Here is a 19,860-nt window from a genome sequence, read left to right on the forward strand (position 1 = left end):
TTAGATTTTAGGGTAATGCAGTGGTGTTTGGGTAATGTAGGGGCTCATGCTGGGGTAGTGTTTTAGGGTTTAGGGTAGTACGGTGGTGTTTGGGTAGTGTAGGGGGTCATGCTGGGGTAGTGTTTTAGGGTTTAGGGTAGTGCAGTGGTGTTTGTGTAGTGTAGGGGGTAGTGTTTTAGGGTAGTGCAGTGGCGTTTGTGTAGTGTAGGGGGTCATGCTAGGGGTAGTGTTTTAGCGTTTAGAGTAGCGCAGTGGTGTTTGGGTAGTGTAGGGGGTCGTGCTGGGGATAGTGTTTTAAGGTTTAGGGTAGCACAATGGTGTTTGGGTAGTGTAGGGGGTAGTGTTTTAGGGTTTAGTGTAGCGTAGTGGTGTTTGTTTAATGTAGGGGTCATACTGGGGATAGGGTTTTAGGGTTTAGGGTAGTGCAGTGGTGTTTGTGTAGTGTAAGGGGTCCTGCTGGGGGTAGTGTTTTATGGTTTAGGGTAGCGCAGTGGTGTTTGGGTAGCGTAGGGGGTCGTGCTGGGGGTAGTGTTTTAGGGTTTAGAGCAGCGCAGTGGTGTTTATGTAGTGTAGGGGGTCGTGCTGGGGTAGTGTGTCAGGGTTTAGGGTAGCGCAGTGGAGTTTGTGTAGTGTAGGGGGTCGTGCTGGGGGTAGTGTTTTAAGGTTTACAGTCGCGCAGTGGTGTTTGGGTACCGTAGGGGGTCATGCTGGGGGTAGTGTTTTAGGGTTTAGGGTAGAGCAGTGGTGTTTGGGTTGCATAGGGGGTTGTGCTGGGGGTAGTGTTTTAGGGTTTAGGGTGGCGCAGGGGTTTTTGGGTAGTGTAGGGGGGTCATGCGGGGGTAGATTTAGGGTTTAGGGTAGCATAGTAGTGTTTGGGTAGTGTAGGGGGTTGTGCTGGGGGTAGTGTTTTAGGGTTGTGCAGTGGTGTTTGGGTAGTGTAGGAGGTCATTCTGGGGGTAGTGTTTTAGGGTTTATGGTAGTGCAGTTTTGTTTTGGTAGTGTAGGGGGTCGTGCTGGGAGTAGATGTAGGGTTTAGGGGAGTGCAGTGGTGTTTGTGTAGTGTAGGGGTCGTGCTGGGGGTAGTGTTTTAGGTTTTAGGGTAATGCAGTGGTGTTTGGGTAGTGTAGGGGGTCATGCTGGGGTAGTGTTTTAGGGTAGTACGGTGGTGTTTGGGTAGTGTAGGGGGTCATGCTGGGGTAGTGTTTTAGGGTTTAGGGTAGTGCAGTGATGTTTGTGTAGTGTAGGGGATCGTGCTGGGGGCAGTGTTTAAGGGTTTAGGGTAGTGCAGTGGTGTTTTTGTAGTGTAGGGGGTCATGCTGTGGGTAGTGTTTTAGGGTTTAGGGTAGCGCAGTGGTGTTTGGGTAGCGTAGGGGGTCATGCTGGGGTAGTGTTTTAGGGTTTAAGGTAACGCAGTAGTGTTTCTGTAGTGCAGGGGGTCGTGATGGGGTAGTGTTTTAGGGTAGCGCAGTGGTGTTTGGGTTGCGTAGGGGGTCGTGCTGGGGGTAGTGTTTTAGGGTTTAGGGTAGCGCAGTGGTGTTTGGGTAGCGGAGGGGGTTGTGCTGGGGGTAGTGTTTTAGGGTTGCGCAGTGGTGTTTGGGTAGCGTAGGGGGTCGTGCAGGGGGTAGAATTAGGGTTTAGGGTAGCGCAGTGGTGTTTGGGTAGTGTAGGGGGTCATGCTGGGGGTAGTGTTTTAGGATTTAGGGTAGCGCAGTGGTGTTTGGGTAGTGCTGGGGGTAGTGTTTTAGGGTTTAGGGTAGTGCAGTGGTGTTTTGGTAGTGTAGGGGGTTGTGCCGGGGGTAGATTTTGGGTTTAGTGTAGTGCAGTGGTGTTTGTGTAGTGTAGGGGGTAGTGCTTTAGGGTAGTGCAGTGGCGTTTGTGTAGTGTAGGGGGTCATGCTAAGGGTAGTGTTTTAGCGTTTAGAGTAGCGCAGTGGTGTTTGGGTAGTGTAGGGGGTCGTGCTGGGGATAGTGTTTTAAGGTTTAGGGTAGCACAATGGTGTTTGGGTAGTGTAGGGGGTAGTGTTTTAGGGTTTAGTGTAGCGTAGTGGTGTTTGTTTAATGTAGGGGTCATACTGGGGATAGTGTTTTAGGGTTTAGGGTAGTGCAGTGGTGTTTGTGTAGTGTAAGGGGTCCTGCTGGGGGTAGTGTTTTATGGTTTAGGGTAGCGCAGTGGTGTTTGGGTAGCGTAGGGGGTCGTGCTGGGGGTAGTGTTTTAGGGTTTAGGGCAGCGCAGTGGTGTTTATGTAGTGTAGGGGGTCGTGCTGGGGTAGTGTTTCAGGGTTTAGGGTAGCGCAGTGGAGTTTGTGTAGTGTAGGAGGTCGTGCTGGGGGTAGTGTTTTAAGGTTTACAGTAGCGCAGTGGTGTTTGGGTAGCGTAGGGGGTCATTCTGGGGTAGTGTTTTAGGGTTTAGGGTAGAGCAGTGGTGTTCGGGTTGCATAGTGGGTTGTGCTGGGGGTAGTGTTTTAGGGTTTAGGGTAGCGCAGGGGTTTTTGGGTAGTGTAGGGGGGTCATGCGGGGGTAGATTTAGGGTTTAGGGTAGCGCAGTAGTGTTTGGGTAGTGTAGGGGGTAGTGCTGGGGGTAGTGTTTTAGGGTTGTGCAGTTGTGTTTGGGTAGTGTAGGAGGTCATTCTGGGGGTAGTGTTTTAGGGTAGTGCAGTTTTGTTTTGGGAGTGTAGGGGGTCGTGCTGGGAGTAGATTTAGGGTTTAGGGTAGTGCAGTGGTGTTTTGGTAGTGTAGGGGGTCATGCTAGGGGTAGATGTAGGGTTTAGGGGAGTGCAGTGGTGTTTGTGTAGTGTAGGGGTCGTGCTGGGGGTAGTGTTTTAGGTTTTAGGGTAATGCAGTGGTGTTTGGGTAGTGTAGGGGGTCATGCTGGGGTAGTGTTTTAGGGTTTAGGGTAGTACGGTGGTGTTTGGGTAGTGTAGGGGGTCATGCTGGGGTAGTGTTTTAGGGTTTAGGGTAGTGCAGTGGTGTTTTTGTAGTGTAGGGGGTCATGCTGTGGGTAGTGTTTTAGGGTTTAGGGTAGCGCAGTGGTGTTTGGGTAGCGTAGGAGGTCGTGCTGGGGGTAGTGTTTTAGGGTAGCGCAGTGGTGTTTGGGTTGCGTAGGGGGATGTGCTGGGGGTAGTGTTTTAGGGTTTAGGGTAGCGCAGTGGTGTTTGGGTAGCGTAGGGGGTTGTGCTGGGGGTAGTGTTTTTGGGTAGCGAAGTGGTGTTTGGGTAGCGTAGGAGGTCGTGCGGGGGGTAGAATTAGGATTTAGGGTAGCGCAGTGGTGTTTGGGTAGTGTAGGGGGTCATGCTGGGGGTAGTGTTTTAGGGTTTAGGGTAGCGCAGTGGTGTTTGCATAGTGTAGGGGGTCGTGCTGGGGGCAGTGTTTTAGGGTTTAGGGTAGTGCAGTGGTGTTTTTGTAGTGTAGGGGGTCATGCTGTGGGTAGTGTTTTAGGGTTTAGGGTAGCGCAGTGGTGTTTGGGTAGCGTAGGGGGTTGTGCTGGGGTTAGTGTTTTTGGGTAGCGAAGTGGTGTTTGGGTAGCGTAGGGGTCGTGCGGGGGGTAGAATTAGGGTTTAGGGTAGCGTAGTAGTGTTTGGGTAGTGTAGGGGTAGTGCTGGGGGTAGTGTTTTAGGGTTGTGCAGTGGTGTTTGGGTAGTGTAGGAGGTCATTCTGGGGGTAGTGTTTTAGGGTTTAGGGTAGTGCAGTTTTGTTTTGGTAGTGTAGGGGGTCGTGCTGGGAGTAGTTTTGGGAGTTTAGGGTAGTGCAGTGGTGTTTTGGTAGTGTAGGGGGTCATGCTAGGGGTAGATGTAGGGTTTAGGGGAGTGCAGTGGTGTTTGTGTAGTGTTGGGGTCGTGCTGGAGGTAGTGTTTTAGATTTTAGGGTAATGCAGTGGTGTTTGGGTAATGTAGGGGCTCATGCTGGGGTAGTGTTTTAGGGTTTAGGGTAGTACGGTGGTGTTTGGGTAGTGTAGGGGGTCATGCTGGGGTAGTGTTTTAGGGTTTAGGGTAGTGCAGTGGTGTTTGTGTAGTGTAGGGGGTAGTGTTTTAGGGTAGTGCAGTGGCGTTTGTGTAGTGTAGGGGGTCATGCTAGGGGTAGTGTTTTAGCGTTTAGAGTAGCGCAGTGGTGTTTGGGTAGTGTAGGGGGTCGTGCTGGGGATAGTGTTTTAAGGTTTAGGGTAGCACAATGGTGTTTGGGTAGTGTAGGGGGTAGTGTTTTAGGGTTTAGTGTAGCGTAGTGGTGTTTGTTTAATGTAGGGGTCATACTGGGGATAGGGTTTTAGGGTTTAGGGTAGTGTAGTGGTGTTTGTGTAGTGTAAGGGGTCCTGCTGGGGGTAGTGTTTTATGGTTTAGGGTAGCGCAGTGGTGTTTGGGTAGCGTAGGGGGTCGTGCTGGGGGTAGTGTTTTAGGGTTTAGAGCAGCACAGTGGTGTTTATGTAGTGTAGGGGGTCGTGCTGGGGTAGTGTGTCAGGGTTTAGGGTAGCGCAGTGGAGTTTGTGTAGTGTAGGGGGTCATGCTGGGGGTAGTGTTTTAAGGTTTACAGTAGCGCAGTGGTGTTTGGGTAGCGTAGGGGGTCATGCTGGGGGTAGTGTTTTAGGGTTTAGGGTAGAGCAGTGGTGTTTGGGTTGCATAGGGGGTTGTGCTGGGGGTAGTGTTTTAGGGTTTAGGGTGGCGCAGGGGTTTTTGGGTAGTGTAGGGGGGTCATGCGGGGGTAGATTTAGGGTTTAGGGTAGCATAGTAGTGTTTGGGTAGTGTAGGGGGTTGTGCTGGGGGTAGTGTTTTAGGGTTGTGCAGTGGTGTTTGGGTAGTGTAGGAGGTCATTCTGGGGGTAGTGTTTTAGGGTTTATGGTAGTGCAGTTTTGTTTTGGTAGTGTAGGGGGTCGTGCTGGGAGTAGATTTAGGGTTTAGGGTAGTGCAGTGGTGTTTTGGTAGTGTAGGGGGTCATGCTAGGGGTAGATGTAGGGTTTAGGGGAGTGCAGTGGTGTTTGTGTAGTGTAGGGGTCGTGCTGGGGGTAGTGTTTTAGGTTTTAGGGTAATGCAGTGGTGTTTGGGTAGTGTAGGTGGTCATGCTGGGGTAGTGTTTTAGGGTAGTACGGTGGTGTTTGGGTAGTGTAGGGGGTCATGCTGGGGTAGTGTTTTAGGGTTTAGGGTAGTGCAGTGATGTTTGTGTAGTGTAGGGGATCGTGCTGGGGGCAGTGTTTTAGGGTTTAGGGTAGTGCAGTGGTGTTTTTGTAGTGTAGGGGGTCATGCTGTGGGTAGTGTTTTAGGGTTTAGGGTAGCGCAGTGGTGTTTGGGTAGCGTAGGGGGTCATGCTGGGGTAGTGTTTTAGGGTTTAAGGTAACGCAGTAGTGTTTCTGTAGTGCAGGGGGTCGTGATGGGGTAGTGTTTTAGGGTAGCGCAGTGGTGTTTGGGTTGCGTAGGGGGTCGTGCTGGGGGTAGTGTTTTAGGGTTTAGGGTAGCGCAGTGGTGTTTGGGTAGCGTAGGGGGTTGTGCTGGGGGTAGTGTTTTAGGGTTGCGCAGTGGTGTTTGGGTAGCGTAGGGGGTCGTGCAGGGGGTAGAATTAGGGTTTAGGGTAGCGCAGTGGTGTTTGGGTAGTGTAGGGGTCATGCTGGGGGTAGTGTTTTAGGGTTTAGGGTAGCGCAGTGGTGTTTGGGTAGTGCTGGGGGTAGTGTTTTAGGGTTTAGGGTAGTGCAGTGGTGTTTTGGTAGTGTAGGGGGTTGTGCCGGGGGTAGATTTTGGGTTTAGTGTAGTGCAGTGGTGTTTGTGTAGTGTAGGGGGTAGTGCTTTAGGGTAGTGCAGTGGCGTTTGTGTAGTGTAGGGGGTCATGCTAAGGGTAGTGTTTTAGCGTTTAGAGTAGCGCAGTGGTGTTTGGGTAGTGTAGGGGGTCGTGCTGGGGATAGTGTTTTAAGGTTTAGGGTAGCACAATGGTGTTTGGGTAGTGTAGGGGGTAGTGTTTTAGGGTTTAGTGTAGCGTAGTGGTGTTTGTTTAATGTAGGGGTCATACTGGGGATAGTGTTTTAGGGTTTAGGGTAGTGCAGTGGTGTTTGTGTAGTGTAAGGGGTCCTGCTGGGGGTAGTGTTTTATGGTTTAGGGTAGCGCAGTGGTGTTTGGGTAGCGTAGGGGGTCGTGCTGGGGGTAGTGTTTTAGGGTTTAGGGCAGCGCAGTGGTGTTTATGTAGTGTAGGGGGTCGTGCTGGGGTAGTGTTTCAGGGTTTAGGGTAGCACAGTGGAGTTTGTGTAGTGTAGGAGGTCGTGCTGGGGGTAGTGTTTTAAGGTTTACAGTAGCGCAGTGGTGTTTGGGTAGCGTAGGGGGTCATGCTGGGGTAGTGTTTTAGGGTTTAGGGTAGAGCAGTGGTGTTCGGGTTGCATAGTGGGTTGTGCTGGGGGTAGTGTTTTAGGGTTTAGGGTAGCGCAGGGGTTTTTGGGTAGTGTAGGGGGGTCATGCGGGGGTAGATTTAGGGTTTAGGGTAGCGCAGTAGTGTTTGGGTAGTGTAGGGGGTAGTGCTGGGGGTAGTGTTTTAGGGTTGTGCAGTTGTGTTTGGGTAGTGTAGGAGGTCATTCTGGGGGTAGTGTTTTAGGGTAGTGCAGTTTTGTTTTGGGAGTGTAGGGGGTCGTGCTGGGAGTAGATTTAGGGTTTAGGGTAGTGCAGTGGTGTTTTGGTAGTGTAGGGGGTCATGCTAGGGGTAGATGTAGGGTTTAGGGGAATGCAGTGGTGTTTGTGTAGTGTAGGGGTCGTGCTGGGGGTAGTGTTTTAGGTTTTAGGGTAATGCAGTGGTGTTTGGGTAGTGTAGGGGGTCATGCTGGGGTAGTGTTTTAGGGTTTAGGGTAGTACGGTGGTGTTTGGGTAGTGTAGGGGGTCATGCTGGGGTAGTGTTTTAGGGTTTAGGGTAGTGCAGTGGTGTTTTTGTAGTGTAGGGGGTCATGCTGTGGGTAGTGTTTTAGGGTTTAGGGTAGCGCAGTGGTGTTTGGGTAGCGTAGGAGGTCGTGCTGGGGGTAGTGTTTTAGGGTAGCGCAGTGGTGTTTGGGTTGCGTAGGGGGATGTGCTGGGGGTAGTGTTTTAGGGTTTAGGGTAGCGCAGTGGTGTTTGGGTAGCGTAGGGGGTTGTGCTGGGGGTAGTGTTTTTGGGTAGCGAAGTGGTGTTTGGGTAGCGTAGGAGGTCGTGCGGGGGGTAAAATTAGGATTTAGGGTAGCGCAGTGGTGTTTGGGTAGTGTAGGGGGTCATGCTGGGGGTAGTGTTTTAGGGTTTAGGGTAGCGCAGTGGTGTTTGCATAGTGTAGGGGGTCGTGCTGGGGGCAGTGTTTTAGGGTTTAGGGTAGTGCAGTGGTGTTTTTGTAGTGTAGGGGGTCATGCTGTGGGTAGTGTTTTAGGGTTTAGGGTAGCGCAGTGGTGTTTGGGTAGCGTAGGGGGTTGTGCTGGGGTTAGTGTTTTTGGGTAGCAAAGTGGTGTTTGGGTAGCGTAGCGGTCGTGCGGGGGGTAGAATTAGGGTTTAGGGTAGCGTAGTGGTGTTTGGGTAGTGTAGGGGGTCATGCTGGTGGTAGTGTTTTAGGGTTTAGGGTAGCGCAGTGTTGTTTGCGTAGTGTAGGGGTCATGCTGGGGGCAGTGTTTTAGGGTTTAGGGCAGTGCAGTGGTGTTTGGGTAGTGTAGGGGGTTGTGCCGGGGGTAGATTTAGGGTTTAGTGTAGTGCAGTGGTGTTTTTGTAGTTTAGGGGGTAGTGTTTTAGGGTAGTGCAGTGGCGTTTGTGTAGTGTAGGGGGTCATGCTGGGGGTAGTGTTTTTTAAGTTTTAGGGTAGCGCAGTGGTGTTTGGGTAGTGTAGAGGGTCATGCTGGGGGTAGGTTTAGGGTAGTGCAGTAGTGTTTGTGTAGTGTAGGGGGTCATGCTGGTGGTAGTGTTTTAGGGTTTAGGGTAGCGTAGGGGTTGTGCTGGGGGTAGTGTTTTTGGGTAGCGAAGTGGTGTTTGGGTAGCGTAGGGGGTTGTGCAGTGGGTAGAATTAGGGTTTAGGGTAGCGCAGTGGTGTTTGGGTAGTGTAGGGGGTCATGCTGGTGGTAGTGTTTTAGGGTTTAGGGTAGCGCAGTGGTGTTTGCGTAGTGTAGGGGGTCGTGCTGGGGGCAGTGTTTTAGGGTTTAGGGTAGTGCAGTGGTTTTTGGGTAGTGTAGGGGGTTGTGCCGGGGGTAGATTTAGGGTTTAGTGTAGTGCAGTGGCGTTTGTGTAGTGTAGGGGGTCATGCTGGGGGTAGTGTTTTAGGGTTTAGGGTAGCGCAGTGGTGTTTGGGTAGTGTAGAGGGTCATGCTGGGGGTAGGTTTAGGGTAGTGCTGTAGTGTTTGTGTAGTGTAGGGGGTCATGCTGGTGGTAGTGTTTTAGGGTTTAGGGTAGTGCAGTGGTGTTTGTGTACTGTAGGGGTAGTGTTTTAGGGTTTACGGTAGTGCAGAGTGGTGTTTGTAATGTAGGGGGTCATGCTGGGGGTAGTGTTTTAGGGTAGTGCAGTGGTGTTTTAGTAGTGTAGGGGGTCATGCTGGGGGTAGTTATTTATGGTTTAGCGTAGTGCAGTGGTGTTTTTGTAGTGTAGGGGGTCATGCTGTGGGTAGTGTTTTAGGGTTTAGGGTAGCGCAGTGGTGTTTGGGTAGCGTAGGGAGTCGTGCTGGGGTAGTTTTAGGGTTTAAGGTAGCGCAGTGGTGTTTCTGTAGTGTAGGGGGTCGTGCTGGGAGTAGATTTAGGGTTTAGGGTAGTGCAGTGGTGTTTTGGTAGTGTAGGGGGTCATGCTAGGGGTAGATCTAGGGTTTAGGGGAGTGCAGTGGTGTTTGTGTAGTGTAGGGGTCGTGCTGGGGGTAGTGTTTTAGGTTTTAGGGTAGTGCAGTGGTGTTTGGGTAGTGTAGGGGGTCATGCTGGGGTAGTATTTTAGGGTTTAGGGTAGTACGGTGGTGTTTGGGTAGTGTAGGGGGTCATGCTGGGGTAGTGTTTCAAGGTTTAGGGTAGTGCAGTGATGTTTGTGTAGTGTAGGGGGTCGTGCTGGGGGCAGTGTTTTAGGGTTTAGGGTAGTGCAGTGGTGTTTGGGTAGTGTAGGGGGTTGTGCTGTGGTTAGTGTTTTAGGGTAGTGCAGTGGTGTTTGAGTAGTGTAGGGGGTCTATGCTGGGGGTAGTTATTTATGGTTTAGGGTAGTGCAGTGGTATTTTTGTAGTGTCGGGGGTCATGCTGTGGGTAGTGTATTAGGGTAGTGCAGTGGTGTTTGGGTAGCGTAGGGGGTCATGCTGGGGTAGTGTTTTAGTGTTTAAGGTAGAGCAGTGGTGTTTCTGTAGTGTAGGGGGTCGTGCTGGGGTAGTGTTTTAGGGTAGTGCAGTGGTGTTTGAGTAGTGTAGGGGGTCGTGCTGGGGGTAGTTATTTATGGTTTAGGGTAGTGCAGTGGTGTTTTTGTAGTGTAGGGGGTCATGCTGTGGGTAGTGGTTTAGGGTTTAGGGTAGCGCAGTGGTGTTTGGGTTGCGTAGGGGGTCGTGCTGGGGTAGTGTTTTAGTGTTTAAGGTAGCGCAGTGGTGTTTCTGTAGTGTAGGGGGTCGTGCTGGGGGTAGTGTTTTAGGGTTTAGGGTAGCGCAGTGGTGTTTGTGTAGTGTAGGGGGTCGTGCTGGGGGTACTGTTTTAGGGTTTACGGTAGCGCATTTGTGTTTGCGTAGCATACGGGGTCGTGCTGGGGGTAGTGTTTTACGGTTTAGGTTAGCGCAGTGGTGTTTGGGTAGCGTAGGGGGTCGGGCTGAGGTAGTGTTTTAGGGTTTAAGGAAGCGCAGTGGTTTTCTGTAGTGTAGGGGGTCATGCTGGGGGTAGTGTTTTAGGGTTTAGGGTAGCGCAGTGGTGTTTGTGTAGTGTAGGAGGTCCTGCTGGGGGTACTGTTTTAGGGTTTACGGTAGCGCAGTGGTGTTTGGGTAGCGTACGGGGTCGTGCTGGGGGTAGTGTTTTAGGGTTTAGGGTAGCGCAGTGGTGTTTGGGTTGCGTAGGGGTCATGCTAGGGGTAGTGTTTTAGGGGTTAGGGTAGAGCAGTGGTGTTTGGCTAGTGTAGGGGGGTCATGCGGGGGTAGATTTAGGGTTTAGGGTAGCGCAGTAGTGTTTGGGTAGTTTAGGGGTTAGTGCTGGGGGTAGTGTTTTAGGGTTGTGCAGTGGTAGTGTAGGAGGTCATGCTGGGGGTAGTGTTTTAGGGTAGTGCAGTTTTGTTTTGGTAGTGTAGGGGGTCGTGCTGAGAGTAGATTTAGGGTTTAGGGTAGTGCAGAGGTGTTTTGGTAGTGTAGGGGGTCATGCTAGGGGTAGATCTAGGGTTTAGGGGAGTGCAGTGGTGTTTGTGTAGTGTAGGGGTCGTGCTGGGGATAGTGCAGTGGTGTTTGGGTAGTGTAGGGGGTCATGCTGGGGTAGTGTTTTAGGGTTTAGGGTAGTACGGTGGTGTTTGGGTAGTGTAGGGGGTCATGCTGGGGTAGTGTTTTAGGGTAGTGCAGTGATGTTTGTGTAGTGTAGGGGGTCGTGCTGGGGGCAGTGTTTTAGGGTTTAGGGTAGTGCAGTGGTGTTTGGGTAGTGTAGGGGGTTGGGCTGGGGTTAGTGTTTTAGGGTTTAGGGTAGTGCTGTGGTGTTTGAGTAGTGTAGGGGGTCGTGCTGGGGGTAGGTATTTATGGTTTAGGGTAGTGCAGTGGTGTTTTTGTAGTGTAGGGGGTCATGCTGTGGGTAGTGTTTTAGGGTTTAGGGTAGCGCAGTGGTGTTTGGGTAGCGTAGGGGGTCGTGCTGGGGTAGTGTTTTAGGGTTTAAGGAAGCGCAGTGGTGTTTCTGTAGTGTAGGGGGTCGTGCTGGGGTAGTGTTTTAGGGTAGCGCAGTGGTGTTTGTGTAGTGTAGGGGGTCGTGCTGGGGTACTGTTTTAGGGTTTACGGTAGCGCAGTGGTGTTTGGGTAGCGTAGGGGGTCATGCTGGGGGTAGTGTTTTAGGGTAGCGCAGTGGTGTTTGGGTTGCGTAGGGTGTCGTGCTGGGGGTAGTGTTTTAGGGTTTAGGGTAGTGCAGTGGTGTTTGGGTAGCGTAGGGGGTTGTGCTGGGGGTAGTGTTTTTGGGTAGCGAAGTGGTGTTTGGGTAGCGTAGGGGGTCGTGCGGGGGTAGAATTAGGGTTTAGGGTAGCGCAGTGGTGTTTGGGTAGTGTAGGGGGTCATGCTGGGGGTAGTGTTTTAGGGTTTAGGGTAGCACAGTGGTGTTTGGGTAGTGTAGGGGGTCGTGCTGGGGGTAGTGTTTTACGGTTTAGGGTAGCGCAGTGGTGTTTGGGTAGTGCTGGGGGTAGTGTTTTAGGGATTAGGGTAGTGCAGTGGTGTTTGGGTAGTGTAGGGGGTCGTGCTGGGGGTAGTGTTTTACGGTTTAGGGTAGCGCAGTGGTGTTTGGGTAGTGCTGGGGGTAGTGTTTTAGGGATTAGGGTAGTGCAGTGGTGTTTGGGTAGTGTAGGGGGTTGTGCCGGGGGTAGATTTAGGGTTTAGTGTAGTGCAGTGGTGTTTGTGTAGTGTAGGGGGTAGTGTTTTAGGGTAGTGCAGTGGGGTTTGTGTAGTGTAGGGGGTCATGCTGGGGGTAGTGTTTTAAGGTTTAGGGTAGCGCAGTGGTGTTTGGGTAGTGTAGGGGGTAGTGATTTAGGGTTTAGTGTAGCGTAGTGGTGTTTGTTTAATGTAGGGGGTCATGCTGGGGGTAGTGTTTTAAGGTTTAGGGTAGCGCAGTGGTGTTTGGGTAGTGTAGGGGGTAGTGATTTAGGGTTTAGTGTAGCGTAGTGGTGTTTGTTTAATGTAGGGGGTCATACTGGGGATAGTGTTTTAGGGTTTAGGGTAGTGCAGTGGTGTTTGGTTAGTGTAGGGGTCATGCTGGGGGTAGTGTTTTAGGGTTCAGGGTAGTGCAGTGTTTGGGTAGTAGAGGATTATCCTGCTGGGGGTAGTGTTTTAGGGTTTAGGGTAGTGCAATGATGTTTGGGTTGTGTAGGGGGTCGTGCTGGGGTAGTGTTTTAGGGTTTGGGGTAGTACAGTAGTGTTTGGGTAGTGTAGGGGGTCATGCTGGAGTATTGTTTTCGTGTTTAGGGTAGTGCAGTCGTGTTTGTGTAGTGGGCAGCGCGAGCGCTGCATCGCTAGGCGAGACCTAAAAAGCATTGCACCAAGATGGCTGCCAACACTTCCTGGATTGAAGTTTTGGCAGCCAATTAGAGCCAAGCTTGTGCTTGTGTAGTTAGGTCCCGCCCAGATATATAAAGATATTTTTACTTTAATATCTCAAAAACTACTGAACGGATTTGCACCATTTAAAAAAAAAGGACGCTTTCTGAACCAAGCACTACCGTTATGCCAAATTTGGTGTAATGCCGTTCCACAGTTCGAGCTGTAGCCGTGTCTTAAGTTTCCTATGGGAAATGCATTTTTCGACCTATTTTTTTAAAATTTCTCAGGAACTACTGAACGGATTAACACCATTTAAAAAAGAGGTCTCTTTCTGAACCAAGGGCTACCTTTTTGGCCAAATTTGGTGTAATTCCGTTCAGCAGCTCGAGCTGTAGCCGTGTCCAAAGTTTCCTATGTAAAATAAGATAGAAAAAACACGTTTTTGGACCCCCCCTTTTTTCTCGGCCCCTGCTTGGCAAATCACCCCGAAACTTTCAGGATAGGAGCTGACCGGAGCGGGCCATAAGTTTTGAAAATTTCGCGGAGATTCGTCCACCGGCGCCAAAGTTATTGGGAAAACAAAAAACTCTTTTCCTATGGAAACTAGGTCCTAACTATAACTAGCTACAGGCGACGGCCAGTAGATAATGCTGGAGACCGCCAGTAGATAATATATATAGTGTAGGGGGTCGTGCTTTAGGGTTTAGGGTAGCGCAGTGGTGTTTGGGTAATGTAGGGGGTCGTGCTGGGGGTGGTGTTTTAGGGTTTAGGGTAGCGCAGTGGTGTTTGGGTTGTGTAGGGGCGTGCTGGGGTAGTGTTTTAGGGTTTAAGGTAGCGCAGTGGTGTTTGGGTAGCGTAGGGGGTCGTGCTGGGGGTAGTGTTTTAGGGTTTAGGGTAGCGCAGTGGTGTTTGTGTAATGTAGGGGGTCGTGCTGGGGGTAGTGTTTTAGGGTTTAGGGTAGTGCAGTGGTGTTTGTGTAGTGTAGGGGTAGTGTTTTAGGGTTTAGGGTAGTGCAGTGGTGTTTGTGTAGTGTTGGGGGTCATGCTGGGGGTAGTGTTTTAGGGTTTGGTGTAGTGCAGTGGTGTTTGTGTAGTATAGGGGGTCGTGTTTTAGGGTTTAGGTTAGTGCAGTGGTGTTTGGGTATTGTAGGGGTCATGCTGGTGATAGTGTTTTAGGGAAATGCAGTGGTGTTTGTGTAGTGTAGGGGGTCATGCTGGGGTAGATTTAGGGTTTAGGTAATGCAGTTGTGTTTGGGTAGTGTAGGGGGTCATGCTGGGGGTAATGTGTTAGGGTTTAGGGTAGTGCAGTGGTATTTGGTTAGTGTAGGGGGTCATGCTGGGGGTAGTGTTTTAGGGTAGTGCAGTGGTGTTTCGGTAGTGTAGGGGATCGTTGTGCTGGGGTAGTGTTTTTGGGTTTAGGGTAGTGCAGTGATGTTTGGGTAGTGTAGGGGGTCATGCTGGGGTAGTGTTTTAGGGTTTAGAGTAGTACAGTAGTGTTTGGGTAGTGTAGGGGGGATATATGATGGTACAACGCGTACCATCACAACGCGGTATGTTACATCGCGGTTTTGACAACGCAAGTCGTTACATCGACTTGCGTTGGAGGGCGCTGGATTTAGGAATAGTGTGAATTACTATTCCAACTCCAGTAATAGTAATTCACACTATTCCTTAGCTTAGAGCGCCCTCCAGTGCAAGTCAGTGTAACGACTTTCGTTGTAAAAACCACGATGTAACCATACCGCGTTGTAATGGTTGCGTGGTAAAGGATGTTTCCCTGTAGGGGGTCATGCTGGGGTATTGTTTTAGTGTTTAGGGTAGTGCAGTGGTGTTTGTGTAGTCGGCAGCGCATGCGCTGCGTCGCTAGGGAAGACCTAAAACGCATTGCACCAAGATGGCTGCCAACACTTCCTGGATTGAAGTGTTGGCAGCCAATTAGAGCCAAGCTTGTGCTTGTGTAGTTAGGTCCCGCCCAGATATATACAGATTTTTTTCCTATAACCCCTTGTGTGCGCACAATGTCTCCCGGCCGTCGTGCATTATGGTGGGCGTGCGCGCACGACGGCCGGGAGACTTCGTGTTCGCGAACGCCGTTTATTTCTCCCGCACAGCGGGAGAAATAAACCCGCACGCAAGGGGTTAATATCTCAAAAACTACTGAACGGATTTACACCATTTAAAAAAAAGGACGCTTTCTGAACCAATCACTACCTTTTTGCCAAATGTGGTGTAATTCTGTTCAGCAGTTCGAGCTGTATCCGTGTCTAAAGTTTCCTATGGGTAATGTATTTTTCTACCTCTTTTTTTTTTATTTCTCAGGAATTACTCAACGGATTTACACCATTTAACAAAAAGGTCTCTTTCTAAACGAAGGGCTACCTTTTTGCCAAATTTGGTGTAATTCCGTTCAGCAGTTCGAGCTGTAGCCGTGTCTAAAGTTTCCTATGGAAAATAACATGGAAAAAACTCATTATGGGACCCCCTTCTTTTCTCGGCCCCTGCTTGGCAAATCACCCTGAAACTTTCAGAATAGGAGCTGACCGGAGCGGGCCATAAGTTTTAAAAATTTCGCGAAGATTCGTCAACCGGTGCCAAAGTTATTGGGAACACAAAGAACGCTTTTCCTATGGAAACTAGGTCCTAACTATAACTATCTATAACTATCTACTCGCGACCGCCAGTAGATTATATATATATATATATATATATATATATATATATATATATATATATATATATATATATCACATACAAACACACACATACATAAAGGCATAATACTTACCTGCAAAATACTTACATTTTCATTGTAAAGCCATATACATTGTAAAGGCTTGCGTTGTAAAGGCATAAGTGGTAAAGACACGGTCGTTGTAAAGTCTGAGTTGTTAAGGCATGCTTCTTAAGTGCATGTAAGGGTCCGTCATACAACCGACAATTAGTGCAGAGCCAACTGGCATTGAGTGAACTCACCAGCTGCTTTTACAGCACTACGTGGGTCAGTGTGACCGGCTGCACGTGGTGCAGATGAGGCTGCACGCCTGGAGGATGCGTAAAGCTAAGTGGGGTACGTACCTACCAATTGCGTCCCATCTCCTGCTGTGAGAAATTCCTACCTCTGGAAAAAGTGGGGCGACATTCCACCCCACATCAGGCGCACAGCCGTAGTTCATGCATATATATGCAACGTTTGCTCCAATTTTGTCAAAAAGTTTTTAGTTTCCTTTTCATTCACAGTTGTTAAACAGTCATCTTTTTTTCTCAGTCACGCGGTGAACCTCTATGTAAACACAATCCTTAATGCTGAAGAAGTGCCACTATCGGCTTTACTCTGCGGCATGGCGTTTTACATAAATCTTCCTCATTGTGTTGCTTTCAATACCCAATGCATTTCGGGCCATTTTGGCCCTTCGTCAGGGGTTTATCTATAAATTGAAAAACATAGACATTAGCTAAAGTTTGTTAAATAAATCATGTTGACCACCTTAAGCACATAAATAAAGTTCAAAATACACATGTATGTAACTGAGGTGAGTCCCCTAATCAATGTGATGCCCACTGAATTCTTAAGAGTGTATCTGCTCATTTCGGTACCTGCGCTCGAACACATTCAACCCCTCTAAACTCTCATTACATTGTACCTCGCCAGCAAATGCACACCCACGTAATCCAAATTTTCCCCTTATAATTCTTCGAGCCTTTTATAAAAACGAATCCCCACCTTGAATATTCTGGTAACTGCTATTCTTCCTGTTCGGAACCATTCTGATGACTTAGCTCACACGCTCTATTTAAGACACCTGTGGGGTGTCCCCGCCCATTCTAATCCCTCCAATTACGATCAGCTCTTCCAATCCAACTGCAAGAACCATAATGCACTGCACACATTTAAAGTATATCCAATCTAAAATGCGTCTCAATCTTAAAACGCTCCCGCTGCCAAATATCGCAATCTTGAAGTACTTTAAGGGGTTCTTAGCACGCAATGTTTTGTTTAGGTGTGTGTAAACCATAATCATCTCACTTTATAACAATAGTTTTCTTATGCTATGTTTGTTTTAACCAAGTCGAAACAAACATAGCATAAGAAAACTATTGAGACGCACTTTAGATTGGATATACTTAAATGTATGCAGTGCATTATGGTTTATGCATTATGGTTCTTGCAGTTGGATTGGAAGAGCTGATCGTAATTGGAGGGATTACAATGGGCGGGGACACCCCACAGGTGTCTTAAATAGAGCGTGAGAGCTAAGTCATCAGAATGGTTCCGAACAGGAAGAATAGCAATTACCAGAATATTCAAGGTGGGGATTCGTTTTTATAAAAGGCTCGAAGAATTATAAGGTGAAAATTTGGATTACGTGGGTGTGCATTTGCTGGCGAGGTACAATGTAATGAGAGTTTAGAGGGGTTGAATGTGTTCGAGCGCAGGTACCGAAATGAGCAGATACACTCTTAAGAATTCAGCGGGCATCACATTGATTAGGGGACTCACCTCAGTTACATACATGTGTATTTTGAACTTTATTTATGTGCTTAAGGTGGTCAACATGATTTATTTAACAAACTTTAGCTAATGTCTATGTTTTTCAATTTATAGATAAACCCCTGACGAAGGGCCAAAATGGCCCGAAATGCATTGGGTATTGAAAGCAACACAATGAGGAAGATTTATGTAAAACGCCATGCCGCAGAGTAAAGCCGATAGTGGCACTTCTTCAGCATTAAGGATTGTGTTTACATAGAGGTCCACAGCGTGACTGAGAAAAAAAGATGACTGTTTAACAACTGTGAATGAAAAGGAAAATAAAAACTTTTTGACAAAATTGGAGCAAACATTGCATATATATGCATGAACTACGGCTGTGCGCCTGATGTGGGGTGGAATGTCGCCCCACTTTTTCCAGTGATTACTACTTACACGTGTAATTGGCAGTCCACGATTCCGGCTTTGCACGCCAACAAAATACAAACAAATAAGCTATTGACGAAAGAACTGAGACAACCGGTGTGCACTCTGTCACCTTTTTCTTGAGAAATTCCTACCTGCCAGAACATCGATCAGGAACTTAATGGAAAGAAGCGAGGATGTCTGCGAGCGGACGACTTAAATGGTCCTGAGTCCTTCTTACAATGGGAGGATACTTAGACGAGATTTCAGCTAGACATGGGTCAGTTCCTACACTACTTTTCATTACGAAACATAGCAAGAGACATGTGGGGAGGGAAACCTGTGCATCCACCCAATTCAAGTACACTGCACATTATCCTGTGCACCGACAGTCGGAAAGGGTTGATTGCACGTCTTTTCCTAGCAATCCTTACAGATAAATTGGGACCCATGATTAAGGCACACCAAAAGTGGGAAATTGCTTGTGGCTCCAGTTTTAAGGAAAGGACAGGATGGGGGCCCTGGAGCGGATACAAACAGCCACAAGCAAAGCTTTCTGTTGCCTTATTTAGTTCAATTTCGTACATGTTACTTCAGCCGTGCTCCATAAGTTCAACACACTGAAGTCGGCAGACTGCTCCAAGTGTGGCAGCACTGGGGCCACATACGTCCACCTGACATGGATAGTCCGTGGGTTGCTGAGTACTGGACACCAGTGATACACCAATTCCAAAGAAGGCTGAGATGCCCACTCAGCCAAACACCACAGGCCTGTTTGTTGGAAATGGGTTCACCTCGCAGAAAACACAGAGGGCCTTATCTACAAGAAAATGACACTGCACGGCACCTCAGGCCATTTAGCTGCGCCATCCTGCATAATTTTCAAAGCACAGGGATGCGTCGTATTAACAACAATATGACACATTCCTGTGCTTTTCCCTGCGATGGCGCACAATTAGCTGCCATGCGCCAGCACGGGCACCCTTGCGTCATTTTGCAAGTGTGCCTTTGCTGCAGGGATAATTGTTTTTGTGCAGGAAGGGTTACCTTCCTGCAAAAAAAAACAATTGTTAATGGCATTTTACTGTTTCTATGCAGCACGCATAGAAAGAGGAAAAAATGAGGAGAAATAAAAGTATTTATCCTCGTTGCCCAGGGGATGGGTAGGATTCTGAAGCATTCCCAGTTTTACAAAATGCTGTCAATCTGGGACTGCTTCAATTTCCATGGATGTTGCATGGGAACACCCACAGCAACGCCCATAGAACGCCCCTTTCACACAGAGTAATGCTCGAAAGGGGCCCATATTTACAAAGCCAGGATAGGTTTCGTAGGTAACTTTACCTTGCCTTGTAAATATGGGCCTGCCCATTGCGCCGCCGGTGCATCAAATGAAGTGGCACACCAGCGGTGCAATGGGCTTGTAAATAAGCCGCTAAGTGGAAAAGAAGTTCATAGATTTCGTCTTGTGGCTGGCAGGGTTGCTATAATGTTGCCGGGCTCCCAGACCCCTGAACTGAAGATCTGAGGGAATGGGGAGTGGCCGAGGTAATACGGGTAAAAATGCTACGGAACGATGACAAGCTAGAAGAGGATGCTGAGGTATGATCCCAATTATATAAGAAATGGTGTCAGCTGTCTGATGAACGCCCACCCTGAACCTATTGACAGTAGACTAGAAATTGGGGTGGTTGCTGTCACGACCAGCCAATTGTACAGCAGTAGACATTCGATATCATGGAACATATATGTGTACATGACCGCTAGTATGCCATGTTTGCCTCAAGCTCACAGCTGTACCAGTTATATTGTGTACACCATTCATTAAATCTAATAAAAAATATTTCAAAAAAATATGGCTCACTTGGCATTTTCGTGAGCTTCAGTAGCATCTGGTTTTACATCTCTTGAGGCAACTTCCTGTTGCAAAGATTGATCGTTGTCTCTAGTCCTTGAATAATTGGTCTGACACTTCGTTTCTATTTCTTCTCTCTCTTTTTCTATCTCTTTCCGCCACTTTCATCGTATAGAACAGGTCTTTCTTAAGCCAGTTCACGTTTATATTAACAATTCTTTGTATGCTACAGGGTATGTATACTTAAAGACAAGTTGTTTTGAGGTCTAAGTGTTTCAGGAACACAGATTTATCAAACATCCGTTCGATTTAATATTGTCTAATTTATTTAATAATAGTCCTTTTCCATGAAGTCTTTTTAAAAAAAACAGAGGGGCATATTTATGGGAGGTTTGCATCATGCTTGCACTGCACAACATGGTACATGCATGACGCAAACCTTTAAGCCAGGTTTTGGAAGCCACTTTGCATAGCTTTGAATGGCTTCAAAAACCTGAATTAATGTAAAGCAGCGCAAATCACTGCTTTACATTTCTCTGCTCAAGCGAAGCAGTCCATGGGCGTTGTATGGTTGTTCCCACGCAACTCTCATGGTTTTTGACGCATTTCCCAATTTACCAAACCTGATAAATCTGGGAATGAGCCAAAAAAGATACGCCTCTCCAGGAGAGGCATAACGAGGAGTAATATCTTTATTTCTCCTCTGTACTTCCTCTTTCTATGTGTGATGAATTCTGCAGCACACATGGAGTTATATGACTCCAAGGCTTGTTTTTGTGCAGGAAGGTGCACCTTCCAGTAGAAAGAAAATCTTGCATGCAATGCAGGCACACTTGCACCATGGTGCAAGGGTGACTGCGTTGGCACTAGGTATCCCTTTGTGTGCTAGCTCAGGGGGAAAAGACAGGAATACGCCATATGCCTTAAATACATTGCATTTCTACCCTTTCCCAGTGATGCAGTGCAGCGCCGCAAGGTGACTTAATGCAATGCACTGCGACACT

General features: G+C 48.5%; 1 protein-coding gene across 1 annotated transcript in view; it reads left to right on the forward strand.

Moving 5' to 3' along the window:
* The window catches only part of LOC146797873 (caM kinase-like vesicle-associated protein), a 592,979-nt gene that overhangs the window by 382,181 nt on the left and 190,938 nt on the right, over positions 1–19,860 (forward strand). The window lies entirely within an intron of this gene.

This window comes from Triturus cristatus, chromosome 9, assembly GCF_964204655.1.
Source record: "Triturus cristatus chromosome 9, aTriCri1.1, whole genome shotgun sequence".
NCBI classification, from domain to species: Eukaryota; Metazoa; Chordata; class Amphibia; order Caudata; family Salamandridae; genus Triturus; species Triturus cristatus.